Consider the following 14,695-nt stretch of genomic DNA (forward strand, 5'->3'; position numbering starts at 1 on the left):
ATACAGATATGCATGTGTTTGCAAAACGGTAGACTTTGGTATGCTCTCTGATACAATTGATAGTGACAGATACACGGCTAATTAGTGCAGCTATGGCTGGGCTGTCCTCACCTCTCACCAGCCCGCTGTGAAATTGGATTAATTTAACTTACCCGATTGCACCGCATTGGCTGTGGAATTTGACCAAAAGCAAGTTTGTTTCACAGAGCACAGATTTCTTTATAGACGCGTTTTAAAATTTTCTCTGCATATTTCAGTGACGTTACCTGTCGTGCTAATGCTTGCTCCACATCTCACACACATACATGAGCATGCACACAGGAAGCTAAGCATGTTGACTTCAAGGCAGGGGTTCCTTATAGTCCAATTAGGCTGGTTCGTCTTTACGGTGTGCTAAGGTTCTTACAGAGACAATCTGTTTCTAGGGAGCTCCTTAAGAGCAGATCAGTCCTTAAAACAAGCACCAGGCAACCTTTACTAAGCTTTTTCTGACTCCATCTGTTTCTATTTTTATGCTGATATTCAACTAAGTCTCTCCAGAAGTTTTTCCTTTGAAAATCATCTGCCATGCTTTGCCCCTAAATCCCAAGTTGATACCCATAATCTCTGTTGTCCATATTCTGAGCATGAGTAAAGCACATGGTCACAACATTATTGATATAATTGGCTTCCCATCCTATTTTTGCCATCTGATAATACAAGACTACAACAACTAACAGCTCTGATCACTGGAGCTGTATAGTAGTATTAACAGCCCCGCTGAGCCAAGGAAGGAATAACCAAGTCTCTTTTGGGGACTCTCCAAAACTTGTAGGTGAAAGTAGCAGTATACATGAAACAAGCTCAGTTTAACAATTCTCATCATAAGAGCATTCTGGATAATTGAACAACCCTCAACTCTGCTCATTCATTATTAACAAATTTTCCCCACATAGTCTCATATTCCCCAATCTCTTCACCAGCTATCTTTTTATTTCTGTGTTGTAACATGGCAGCTCCTCCAGTAACACCCCAACCCAATACCACACCTGTTTGTAAGAGCCCCGGCATAGAAAAGCGTGGTGCAGACAATGAAAGAGTTTCACAAGCTCTGCAATAACTGACTCTATCTCTAAAACACTAAAAAGATCTCCAAATTCAAACACCTTTACTGACGTTAATTGAACAAATGATCTGCAACAGCATGTAGAGAAATCTTTAATGTAACAGTGACACCAGGGAAAATCGTGTGCTATGAACTTACCCAGAATCTCATACATCTGAAACAGAAATTTCTTCACAAAAAGTGAAAAAGATGCTGCATAACATCAAAATGGCGAACGTCCCAGCAACATTTCTTTTAAACAGGAATAAAACCAGAATACAACCAGTTGGCATCCAGATGAGTCAAATGGTCTATTGCAACGAGATATAACGCAGAGGAGTTTCACTCACTGGTGCAGACTCATTCAGATTGATTGCTACATTGACAGTCTGTCTGAATTTATAAATCAGATGGTGATCGTTTGCAAACCTACACCAGAGAGTCAGTCAGTTAGTCAGTCAGTCTTCCTGGAAGGCGATCGGGCCTGTTGCCTTGCAACTGAAAGTGGTTGCTTAGAGGTTAAAGGTACTGCATGCTTAACTTCTGGGTGACCACCTGGTTGCTTGCTAGTCGCAAGGAGATTGCTGTCCTATTTTTCCTCTGTTGGATTAGAGCCATTACAATGAAACGATCACTGTTATTTTATTTTAAAAGCAGATAAAATATTAAACATTATGTTGCTGATGTTATATCTATGGAAATACTTTTCTCTTCCCATTGAATACTAATAACACCAAAGACAAAATTCTCTGTGGTGTAAAACAAAAAACAAAACCTAATTTGATACGTTTTAAACAGAGACTTTTTCCTTTTCACATTCTTGCTGATTAATTTGATCACAAATTATTTCAATATCATTTTACATATTACCATTATGATGGCTCATTGGTTGGTAGGATGTCAACAAGCACCCACTGAAATTTGTCGAGTGTCAAGAAATTCTGTTCGCAGTGGTATAAGAGCAAGGATGCCAGAAAATATTTAAATTCAGAAAAGAAACCCAGTGATTATCACAGGTCTATTTACAGTGTTTATAAGAAAATAATATATTTCCTATAAAATTTTCCTGCCTTCTGTAGCAAAAAACTACTGAAACTGATAATTTAACACTTTATAAATCTGATCATTCTGAAACTTTCTCTGTCTTCAGTTTTATATGTTACACAAAAATAAAGGTTTGTCATTGGTAGATATGCCTGTCCACTTATTTTAGCTTTGTTGACAAAGCTAAAATAACACACACACACACACACACACAGAGCAGAGAGTGATTGCTGACTATGTTGTTTTTTTGTTTGTTTGTTTTTTTGGTCCCCGGCCATCTTTCGAAGATTTTGGGTGAATGGTGGTGATGATGGGGTCTCAAGACAGAGATGACAACAGGTCAGCACAGTTCAGTTTAGCATGTCACAGGAGGCTGGCACACATACACACATCAGGGACAGAGTTATGCATGGGCAGAGCTACTGGATACACACAGGCGAGTTTTTCTTGACTGAGCTGCAATGACATGAGATTGCTACAATTGCTGTCTGTTACACATGGGCTGTCTCTACGACAGCATTTGCCATCACTATACTTTATGACAAAATAATCATGCAAAGAGGTTCAGTTTAGCAGATTTTGCAACGTGGCACATCAGCTGTAATGCTCATCCATTAATGATGCTGTCATTACTACATTATTATACTAGTACTCAGTACTCGTGAGTACCGATCTTTAAAGTAATCCTTCATTTTCATATCAATCTGCTGTATAGTTTTGTGAATCCACCTTGCAGAGCGTGACGCTGCCATGCTGACCGCCTCTGTCGTAAATAGACTTTTAGATACAACACAATCAAAACAGCTGCCGTGGCAGCTTTTGCTATGGCAGGTCTCTGCTGGACAAATGTGGCTGCTATCATAATGAACTCACACACATAATGCAAAGCAATGAAAACAATGGCAGGTGCCAGCACGGTTAGAGCATAGTGCTAAAAGAATGAAGGAGAATGCAGTTTTATTATTTGGGTATACAGGGAGTGCAGAATTATTAGGCAAGTTGTATTTTTGAGGAATAATTTTATTATTGAACAACAACCATGTTCTCAATGAACCCAAAAAACTCATTAATATCAAAGCTGAATGTTTTTGGAAGTAGTTTTTAGTTTGTTTTTAGTTTGAGCTATTTTAAGGGGATATCTGTGTGTGCAGGTGACTATTACTGTGCATAATTATTAGACAACTTAACAAAAAACAAATATATACCCATTTCAATTATTTATTTTTACCAGTGAAACCAATATAACATCTCCACATTCACAAATATACATTTCTGACATTCAAGAACAAAACAAAACAAAAACAAATCAGCGACCAATATAGCCACCTTTCTTTGCAAGGACACTCAAAAGCCTGCCATCCATGGATTCTGTCAGTGTTTTGATCTGTTCACCATCAACATTGCGTGCAGCAGCAACCACAGCCTCCCAGACACTGTTCAGAGAGGTGTACTGTTTTCCCTCCTTGTATATCTCACATTTGATGATGGACCACAGGTTCTCAATGGGGTTCAGATCAGGTGAACAAGGTGGCCATGTCATTAGTTTCTCTTCTTTTATACCCTTTCTTGCCAGCCATGCTGTGGAGTACTTGGACGCGTGTGATGGAGCATTGTCCTGCATGAAAATCATGTTTTTCTTGAAGGATGCAGACTTCTTCCTGTACCACTGCTTGAAGAAGGTGTCTTCCAGAAACTGGCAGTAGGACTGGGAGTTGAGCTTGACTCCATCCTCAACCCGAAAAGGCCCCACAAGCTCATCTTTGATGATACTAGCCCAAACCAGTACTCCACCTCCACCTTGCTGGCGTCTGAGTCGGACTGGAGCTCTCTGCCCTTTACCAATCCAGCCATGGGCCCATCCATCTGGCCCATCAAGACTCCCTCTCATTTCATCAGTCCATAAAACCTTAGAAAAACCAGTCTTGAGATATTTCTTGGTCCAGTCTTGACGTTTCAGCTTGTGTGTCTTGTTCAGTGGTGGTCGTCTTTCAGCCCTTCTTACCTTGGCCATGTCTCTGAGTATTGCACACCTTGTGCTTTTGGGCACTCCAGTGATGTTGCAGCTCTGAAATATGGCCAAACTGGTGGCAAGTGGCATCTTGGCAGCTGCACACTTGACTTTTCTCAGTTCATGGGCAGTTATTTTACGACTTGGTTTTTCCACACGCTTCTTGCGACCCTGTTGACTATTTTGAATGAAACGCTTGATTGTTCGATGATCACGCTTCAGAAGCTTTGCAATTTTGAGACTGCTGCATCCCTCTGCAAGATATCTCACTATTTTTGACTTTTCTGAGCCTGTCAAGTCCTTCTTTTGACCCATTTTGCCAAAGGAAAGGACGTTGCCTAATAATTATGCACACCTGATATAGGGTGTTGATGTCATTAGACCACACCCCTTCTCATTACAGAGTTGCACATCACCTAATATGCTTAATTGGTAGTAGGCTTTCGAGCCTGTACAGCTTGGAGTTAGACAACATGCATGAAGAGGATGATGTGGACAAAATACTCATTTGCCTAATAATTCTGCACTCCCTGTAATGATCGCTTTAACATTTTTTAAAAAAGAAAACAGTCCTTTGAGGTTTCAGTTGTCATTTGTTGAAGGAAACTGGTTAATCTGATCTGATTTAAATAATGCTGGGACAATATTAACATTTACTTTGACTGATAACTAATGGCATCAAGTTAGTATAGTGTCTGCTCACTTGTGGAAATAGTTCTATTTTCTGCAAAAAATATTTTAGCTTGGGTCACATTTTTACTCTACATTCTACCCTACAGTCCAATCTCTATGTGCAATATCTGTGAATAAGTCCATCCATCCTTCCATCTATCCATCCATCCATCCAGCCATCCAACCCTAACCTATCCCAGTGAGAGGTGGGGTATATCCTAGACAGGTTGCTAGTCTGTTGCAGGGATAACACATGAAGATAAACAACCATTCATGTCCACATTCAGGCATAACTGTGATAACATGAATACGCCAGAGATCAGTGTGCACATGTGAAGAATCACCTTCATGAAGTCGGCATGCCAGGAATCCACTTGGCTGACTCCTGGGTTGTATAGACCTAGAAGTCCTACATACATGTTTTATCGCCGGCTGCAATGGCAGCAGAGCCACAGGCACTTAAAGCAGAATTTTAAATGATAACATGAGGGGAAGACGATGAGGCTTTCAGAGTTCAGCAGGTCAGGTGTGTATGTTATGCCAGTGTGTGTGCATGTGAGAGAGAGTGTGCATGTATTTTCATGTTTAATTGTGCTTATTTTTGTATGCAGCTGTATGTGCGTGTTTACCAGCTAGCATAGGAAGGCTGATCCAAAACTGTGACAGATGTCTGTGTGTGTTTGTGTGCTACTGTGCGCGAGGCAACGGAATCACTCCAGCCAAAATTAGCATAGAGGTAATTGGGCCACGAGAACAGAAAATGTGCAGTGGTGATTTTACTCTCCATGACATAAGAGACTCTGAGGAGTTGAATAAAATACATTGTGTTTGTATGTGTGTGTGTCTGTGTGTGCGTGTGTAAGTCGAGGACAGCCGGGCGCTCTGTTGTCTTGTGCAGATAGTAATAACAACACAGTATGGCGTCACATCCCTTTCTCGTGCTTTCCCCACATGTCGTGTCCACATGTTTCTGTGGCAACATAAGTGGACATATGCTGACCATATGCTTTGGTTTACTTGTTGTAGCTCGTGTGTATCTCTGACTCTCTTTCTTAGTTCTTCCTATCTCACTCACCTTTTATTCTCACGCACCATGTGTTTATATACTACTCTGTATTTAATCATTAGTTAATATTAATCTCTGGCTCTCTTCCACAGCGTGTGTGTATCCTGTCTTCCTCCCCTCAGTCCCAAGAGGTCGTGGCTGATGGCCAGCTGGAGGATTCTTCCTGTCAAAACTGAATTTCTCTTTCCCACTGAGGTCAAAGCACTTGCTCATAGGTCACATAACTGTTGGGGTTTTCTGTAAGGTACTGTAAGGTCTTTATCTAACAGTATTAGTAATTTTATGAAATCCTCCCTCTCTGAAGCCTCCTTTTCACTTAAGATCTTTTATGTTTCTACCTGTCCTCGCACTGATGATTGAAATGAACGTGTCCATGTGTAAAAAAAATGAGCTTTCTGTAGGTTCCGTGTCACTGATTCACATTAAACGAGCACAGTGATTCTCGTTTAATGTGCATTAAACGAGAGGGATGAACTATTTTCATATGCATGCTCAAATGCAACTCTTAAACATTACAGAAGTAGGCCTGTTTGTTTCAGCTGAAGCTGCTTACCCAACACACATACAGATCATTGTCTTTCTGCTGCACTGATTGGATGCTCTCCCAGAATAATCTCTTTTGAATGCATATTGGCAATAATTGGTTTGACTGTGAAAATGACATTTTTTAATGTCACAATCTTAGTTTAAACAGTTAATGCTACACTACGCCTGCCCCATAAATAAACTCTGCTTCTAAGAACTTGAATTTTGTATGAAAAATATTTGGACCCTAGCAGGACTGGTTGGGGTAGAAGGCCGACACGCTAAAGCACACTTGTAGTGGATCTTGCAACATAGATGCAAACCAAGGAACAGGAAAACAATTTTCATTCAAGCAACTGGACAGCATCTTTAGTACCCTTTTCTTACAATGTGCCAGCTTCCAACTGTAGCTTATCTCTGACTTAACCACCATATGAATATGCTAAAAATTACGCTCATAAACATGCCGGCATTGTCAATACAAGCATACTTCCATAATAAAAGTGTGACTTTAATAACTTTACACCACTCATGTCTCCCATTTTTGTGGACACTCTTAATTAATACTATTAAGAATTTGTCATCATTTTCTTTGATTTCTCCTCATCTCTCCTTTTAGCTATCAAACTCTCTCCTCTCCTCTCCTCTCCTCTCCTCTCCGGCTTGTAAGTGTCTGCGTGAAAATCAAAGTGCATTAAACATTAAATATGCTGTCAAGAGGCAGAAGACTCTCCATGCTGCCGATGATGGTGAAAGTAGGGCAGTGAGGAAAGAGGTATAGATGGAGTGGAGAAAGCAAAGGAGAAGAAGGGGGATGAGAATGGATACAGACAAGAAAAGATGGAGGACAGAAAAAAAAGGAATGAGAGAGGCAAGGAGACAGTCTCTAAAAGCTTTGCACACAAATCATCACACATATTGAACTGGGAACATCTGAATTGATGCATCTGACTTGGGTTGTTTGTGGTAAGGTGTGAGGCAGACAAACGGTGCCTAGACGCAGAGTATTCTGATGTGCAATGCGTGTTTGAAACCAAATACCTGCACAGCTCCGAGAACCACACACTGAATGGATTAAGCCTGTAAACCAGTAGCACCCTATGACGTTGGTCAATATCTCTAAGTAGGTGATTTTCCATTGTAGGAATTCAGGCCACCGGACTTGTGGGGTGACGATAGCTTTAAGAAAGGTTTCAACCATGATGCATCTCAAAACAGTGCATGATTGTAACCATAGATCTGTTAGACCACAACAACATCAGCAAACAAGACAATGGAGCCAAGTTTTCAGTCATTGATGGCAGTTTTTATCATCTAGCTTCTGATAGATTGCTTGTTTTCAAAAATGGCACTTTTTCCAAGTTGAACCAATCAATGTTGAGCCCTGCTGAGAACTCATCCAATCGTACTAAGACATACCTCTCCTAGACTGGTTATGTTTTTCTCCACAGATAATAGTTCATTCTGCTAGTTTGTTTATGAGTTGGTTAATAATAAATACACATTCAAACCACTGAGAATTACTGTGTACTGCCAGGCTCTCAGTCTCTCTCTCTGTCAATCGCTCTCCTCAATTTATCTCAGACAAAGAGATGCTGTTTGCTTCAGAAGCGATCCTAGTTTTAGTTGTTAGAACGACTAGCGACTTAAAATGTACGACACGCATTAAAGAGAAAGGGACTGACTCAGCTGAAAGGTTAAAGCAGGCCTCCCTCTCTGTCCTCTGTTACTATGCAGACTAGCGAGAGATAGAGCAGCCTCCCGCTGCCACAGGCCATACGCTCTGAAACTCAAAGTCAAATTTGCTTTAATGGCATACCACAAAGAAACTAGTGTTGCCAGAGCAGTACAATATATTTGCCACAGTCCCCACAGTCCAATATGTTCACATTAAAATCCCTTCCACCTTGTGTGTAAGTGTGTGTGTGTGTGTGTGTGTGTGTGTGTGTGTGTGTGTGTGTGTGTGTGTGTGTGTGTGTGTGTGTGTGTGTGTGTGTGTGTGTTCAGTGGAGAGTGTATGGTGTAGATTACTACTTAACAGAAGATCCTGAATCCAAACCAGTCAGGGTATGTGAGCCTTACAGAGGTGAACTGCACTTAACTGCAATTCTCATAGCATTATTTAATAAGTCTGGTCTGCCAGCATTCACACATTATTCCATTATTTACCCCGAATGCTTGTACTTGTATCAAATATGTAAATATTAATTTGGAATTTGTTATTTTTTTAAACAGATTTTGTTAAATAGTCCATTAACTGAAAATACTGTATAGATGTTGTCTGTTCTTAATATCACTTTTCTGACCAGTTATATTAGTTCTTAATAACTGATTAAGTCTGATGTTGTGTGCTGGGCAGGTGATTTACATTGACAGTATTAAAGAGTTTCAGTGCCTTTTGCTTCACCTGCTGTACTGTAAATGGGGCTAATCAGAGTAAGACTGTTGTACCATACAGAATTATTTAACAGCAATATCTGAAAAATTAGATACAAGAGGTCCAGAAGCTGCTCAGCTGGCTGTGGAAGCTGTGAGAGATTTCACACGGACATTTGAGTTATTTTTTTAATGTGAAAATTTGATTGGGGAAGCTTTGATGAGTGATAAACAATATACCTGAAGTACACTATCATTATGCTAGAAAGATAATACTGTCTCAGGGAGGATTCACACAAAAGCATTTTGGGCTTTGACTTTTTTTGCTTCTCATTCACTTTAAAAGGGGGGGGGGGGGGGGTGTCTCACAATGCTGAAGTGAATTAAGGATCCGTCGCTTTGCTTGAAACTGTTGAAAACTGTTGAAGCACCATTGCAGGCATCAGCCAATCACATCTTGTTTATTGTGATATATATCCACAGAGAGCGTCATTGGTTGGCTGATAACACCGTTTGGCATCAAAATGTAGACGAAGGTGATCACTGAGGGAAATAATCAACCTGCTGTATATAGAGATGTCACCATAGCCAATGCTTACAGTACAGTTTAATAGAAAAATGCAACAGTAACTGTATTTTTTTATATCAGGCAGCATATGTATCAAGGCAGCAGTTCTTCCAGTACTAAAAGAGTGTTCTATCCTTACATACTGAAGAAGAAAAAGATTAAAGCCCACAAGTACCAAAGAAAGTAGAAGACAACTACTGCAGAAAGGCAGAGTTAGATATGGGATATTCAATTCAATTCAATTCAATTTTATTTATATAGCGCCAAATCACAACAAAAGTCACCTCAAGGCGCTTCATAGGTACAGAGAAAAACCCAACAATCATATGACCCCCTATGAGCAAGCACTTTGGCGACAGTGGGAAGGAAAAACTCCCTTTTAACAGGAAGAAACCTCCGGCAGAACCAGGCTCAGGGAGGGGCGGCCATCTGCTGCGACCGGTTGGGGTGAGAGAAGGAAGACAGGATAAAAGACATGCTGTGGAAGAGAGACAGAGGTTAATAACAGATATGATTCAATGCAGAGAGGTCTGTTAATACATAGTGAGTGAGAAAGGTGACTGGAAAGGAAAAACTCAATGCATCATGGGAATCCCCCGGCAGCCTACGTCTATTGCAGCATAACTAAGGGAGGATTCAGGGTCACCTGGTCCAGCCCTAACTATATGCTTCAGCAAAAAGGAAAGTTTTAAGCTTAATCTTGAAAGTAGAGATAGTGTCTGTCTCCTGAATCCAAACTGGAAGCTGGTTCCACAGAAGAGGGGCCTGAAAACTGAAGGCTCTCCCTCCCATTCTACTTTTAAATACTCTGGGAACAGCAAGTAGGCCTGCAGAGTGAGAGCGAAGTGCTCTAATAGGGTGATATGGTACTACAAGGTCATTAAGATAAGATGGGGCCTGATTATTTAAGACCTTGTATGTGAGGAGCAGGATTTTTGAATTCAATTCTGGATTTAACAGGAAACCAATGAAGGGAAGCCAAAACAGGAGAAATCTGCTCTCTCTTTCTAGTCCCTGTCAGGACTCTTGCTGCAGCATTTTGGATTAGCTGAAGGCTTTTCAGTGAGTTTTTTGGACATCCTGATAATAATGAATTACAGTAGTCCAGCCTGGAAGTAATAAATGCATGAACTAGTTTTTCAGCGTCACTCTGAGACAGGATATTTCTAATTTTAGAGATGTTGCACAAATGGAAGAACACAGTCTTACATATTTGTTTAATATGTGCATTGAAGGACATGTCCTGGTCAAAAATGACTCCAAGGTTCCTCACAGCGTTACTGGAGGCCAAGGTAATGCCATCCAGAGTAAGAATCTGGATATGGAAGTGTGTTTTGCTTGGGGGGTTACCAAGGAATGATAACTGATTTGTAAAAGGCAATATACAAACAATGTGTTAGTGTTTTTTGGACTAAGACAGGCAATACTTCTTCAGCTACTCGACCAGTATATTTTTGATATTTCGATGACCCTTGTTGTATAATTACTATGCTATTGCTAACTGGTAATTAAAGGTAGTCTATATTCTGTCAACAGAATATAGTTGCTGAACGATCATGCCACTAAAGACCCTTACCCTGCCACCCCCCAAAAAGGTGTATTAAAAAAATGTGTGACAAGTGTAAGATGTATAGAATAAAAATGTATAGGAAAGGGGACTTAATTTATATTGGCTTCTCACATGACATCATGTGCACATTTTTCAAAAGCTGTCTGGCATATTAGATCAGATACAACCACTGATCATGGGGGCAAAATGGGGTTCCTGGAGGCTGCTGGCTGTCACTAGGTGAAATCAATTGCAAAGAGGGTGCTGCACCATGAATTGCCTTGTCCTTTGTAGCAGATTGCTGTAGTCACCTATAAATTCCTATGGAAGACACCAATTTGTCTGCAAACACTTAGTAACTACCAGCCAAAGATTATTAAAGCTTTAAAAAATGAGACACAACCCAGAAATAAGAGAATTTGCCTTCAAAGTAAAAGTTGTGTGTTAGCGCTGCAACCAGTGCGTTCCATCTCTTGTTTGTGTTGGAGTTTTCAGTTTCACTCAGACTTGGAAATTATCTGCCAAGTGATTGCAGTGTCTTCCATACAAACTACAAGTGACTACATCAATCTGCTACTGACGAAAGCAGTCACAAAGAGGTGTGTGTGTGTGTGTTTATTTGTTTGTATCTGAGTTTCACTGAGTATCACTGAGCCTTGGGCTGCCAGTGAGATACTTAAATCTGGCACCCTGAGTCCCAGGAAAGTACAGACAGCCGTTACTCCAATCTGACATCCTGATGGCCAACAGTAAAAATATCCCTCAGCCTTAAACCGTGTTCCCATATAAAGTGATATCCCTTTTGCTGCTGACATCTAGTTGCTACTGGATATTCCAGGCGTGGGTGCTTACGTAACCCTCTGGTATATTTCGCAGCCTGTCACATGTCAGTCAACAGTAGTTCTCACGCCTAGTTTTGCTCACCTCAAAGTTAAATAAGTGATAAGTGCCCATTTCCCATCACTAGCTATTGTTTGTCCTGTTATTGCTACAAATCCTCAAATTTCACAACAATCTGTTATCTCTGGTTGTCACATCTCCACTGATTTCCTCCTCTATGATATTCATACATTTGCCATGAGGTTCCCCTGCATGATTGGCTTATCCCTCAGTCCATATGTACAGAGAAGGAGTATCATAAGCGCATTATCAGAGCAGCGGGACTTTCAGTCCTCTATCAGTGCGGAAAAGCAGCACTGAGCTGTAGGTCACCTGCTTTTCGTTACGCATTATCAAACAAAAGAAAGTTGTACATTAACACCATGTGCTAGTGCCAACAGATGACAACAAGTACAGACTGTTTAATTATGTTTTGATCAGTGTCTCACACAACGCAGGTGGTCTGAACGCCGTCTGAAGACTGCCCACTGCTATGTTCAGGATCAATCCAAGTTAGCACCATATTGACTCCCTGGAATCTTGATACGCTCCACCATCAGGTGGGGAAACTGTTGTCAGCGACACTGAATCTCCATCTGTGTTTAAACAGTGACTTTTACATCCTCGGGGTTATTGCTTCTGTTTATCAGCACACAGGAAGATAATAGCCCTTTTGATAGCTGAATAAAAAATAGCAACATTTTTGGTGTTCATCCAATGAGCATTCACCAAAGAGAAGTCAGACTCTCCCTGCAACCAATCTGAAGTCAAAGAGCATTTTGTCAGTTGTCTTCAAAATGTGCCACATTAACTCTATCCCCACCACTCACAGGATATTCCAGCACTAAGTGTTTTTGCATTAAAAGACACCGTAAAAAGCAAAGTTTTCTTTCTGTATCCATATTAGAAGGTGCTTTCAGCTGCTCCCTTATTTCCCAAGGGTTAACCACAGCAAATGAGTCTGCACGTTTAATTTGGCGCATATTTTGCCCTTCCTGATCCATCCACCCATCCATCCATTCGCTTCCGCTTATCCTTTTCAGGGTTGCGGGGGGCGCTGGAGCCTATCCCAGCTGTCATAGGGCGAGAGGCAGGGTACACCCTGGACAGGTCGCCAGTCTGTCGCAGGGCCCCTTCCTGATCCAATCCTCCCATTTATCCAGGCTTAGGACCAGCACTAAGAGTAGCTTGACACCCAGAGGGTAGATTTGTGTCTCCTCCCAGTTCTGAACCGGGGGGAGTTTTCAGACCATGGAGCCACTTCTTTGCATACTCTCTCCATAACAAGAATATGATCATAAATGATGCCAGTGAAAGGTAAATTCAAAACAATACTCTTGTGGGAAATTAAATATCTAAGGATCAGAAAGGGGAAAATGTTTTATAGTGTATATAACTGGGAAAGATATCTTTAACATTTTAATTGTGTGATAGATTTGTAGGCATGTAACACTGTACGAAGGACAGTTAAAGAAAAAATAGAATACGGCATGGCATCATTCTCCTGTTTTGCCAAAGTTGTCCACATTGCACTGGAATTCTCAAACAACAACAATTCAAATGGGGAAGAGGAGCTCAAGTTATATTTTTATTATAGTGTATGCACATATGAGCAGCAATTTAGTTTTTTCTCTTGGACGCCTAAAATTGCAGCATGTAAAAAGTTGATGTCAACATCTCAGGTTGTCAGATTTAAAGAACATTAAAGGGCCAGAAAGGGTAAAACAGCATTTCACAATAGAGAATTTCTAGTTGACAGCATGAGTGCAAAGACTTTTCAAAACTCTGACGGTGGTGCATGTTTAAAAAACAACAACTTGTGTTTGATGTCTTGACTGGATAGGGGGATTTTTAAAAAAGCCCAATCCACTAAACAAATCAGTCTTCTGTGCCCAACAAGTATGTGACAGGTTTCTGGGTTTAGTGCTGCTTGTGTCAGGTCTGAAGAGTTTCCATTATGGAGAGATGAGTTTACTGTTTACTGCATGTGGCACAACTGAACATATTTTCTGTCTTGCTGAATGTGAGACAACCAACCCTTATTAACAAAAACAACACAGCAGAACAGATTCCCATGTAATACAGACATGGCCGCCGTACCACACGCTCAGAGATGTGTGTTGAGGGGGTTATATCTGAAGAGGGGTGCTTATGTACCTACAATCAGACCCCCACCCACCCCCAAGAAGCTCTTATTGTCCCCACACTATGATAACATGCAGCAGTGATGAGTCCCAGCGTACAGAACTGCCCTAAAATCTCTGAAACGAACCTCTAAAATCTCAAGACGTATACTGACGGCACTGCAGAGAACATAAATAATATGTAGCTGCTGCACAGAACGCTCTGTTACAGTCAATTGCAGGCTCTCTCATCGCTGCCAATCAGGCGGGTTTTCTTTCTGTTTTCTGTTTTTTTTTCTTGTGAGATCCGCGGGAGCTGGAAATGAATGCGACGCCTAAACATATAGGCGCGATCGCTCCACATTTACCCTGCAACATGGACATCTGGATTCATTATTGATGCTGTGTTGGTGCTGCTGCATGTGGAAAGGGTGGGTTTGGCGCACGGGGAGTCGTCTACGAAAAACCCATCTCTCTCTCTTTCTAACACACACACACAGATAGAAAAGCACAGACAAACACACACGTATCCCCCCCCCCCCTTTTTTTTTAAAACAGATACTCGAACCTTAACTTCATGCAGACTGGCCTGTTCACACCCTCTCTAAGAGAAGGAGGCCTTGTTGGGGGACCGGGAAACACGGCCTGAACATGCTTCAGGTGTGCGCTTCCCGCAGTAGCGAGACTGCGATGCTGAGCCAATGCAGCGGCAACACACGCCCCTCCGCTCCGCTTCTCGCTGCCTGCTTGTCAACAGACACACACACAGATTCCCCTCTACGTCGAAGGACACACACACAC

The 14,695-nt window shown here is 41.2% G+C and overlaps 1 protein-coding gene across 4 annotated transcripts in view; it reads right to left on the bottom strand.

Moving 5' to 3' along the window:
* Nucleotides 1-14,695, bottom strand: part of nhsb (Nance-Horan syndrome b (congenital cataracts and dental anomalies)) — a 56,708-nt gene that overhangs the window by 41,026 nt on the left and 987 nt on the right. The window lies entirely within an intron of this gene.

The sequence above is a fragment of the Astatotilapia calliptera genome, chromosome 1, assembly GCF_900246225.1.
Source record: "Astatotilapia calliptera chromosome 1, fAstCal1.2, whole genome shotgun sequence".
Taxonomy (NCBI): domain Eukaryota; kingdom Metazoa; phylum Chordata; class Actinopteri; order Cichliformes; family Cichlidae; genus Astatotilapia; species Astatotilapia calliptera.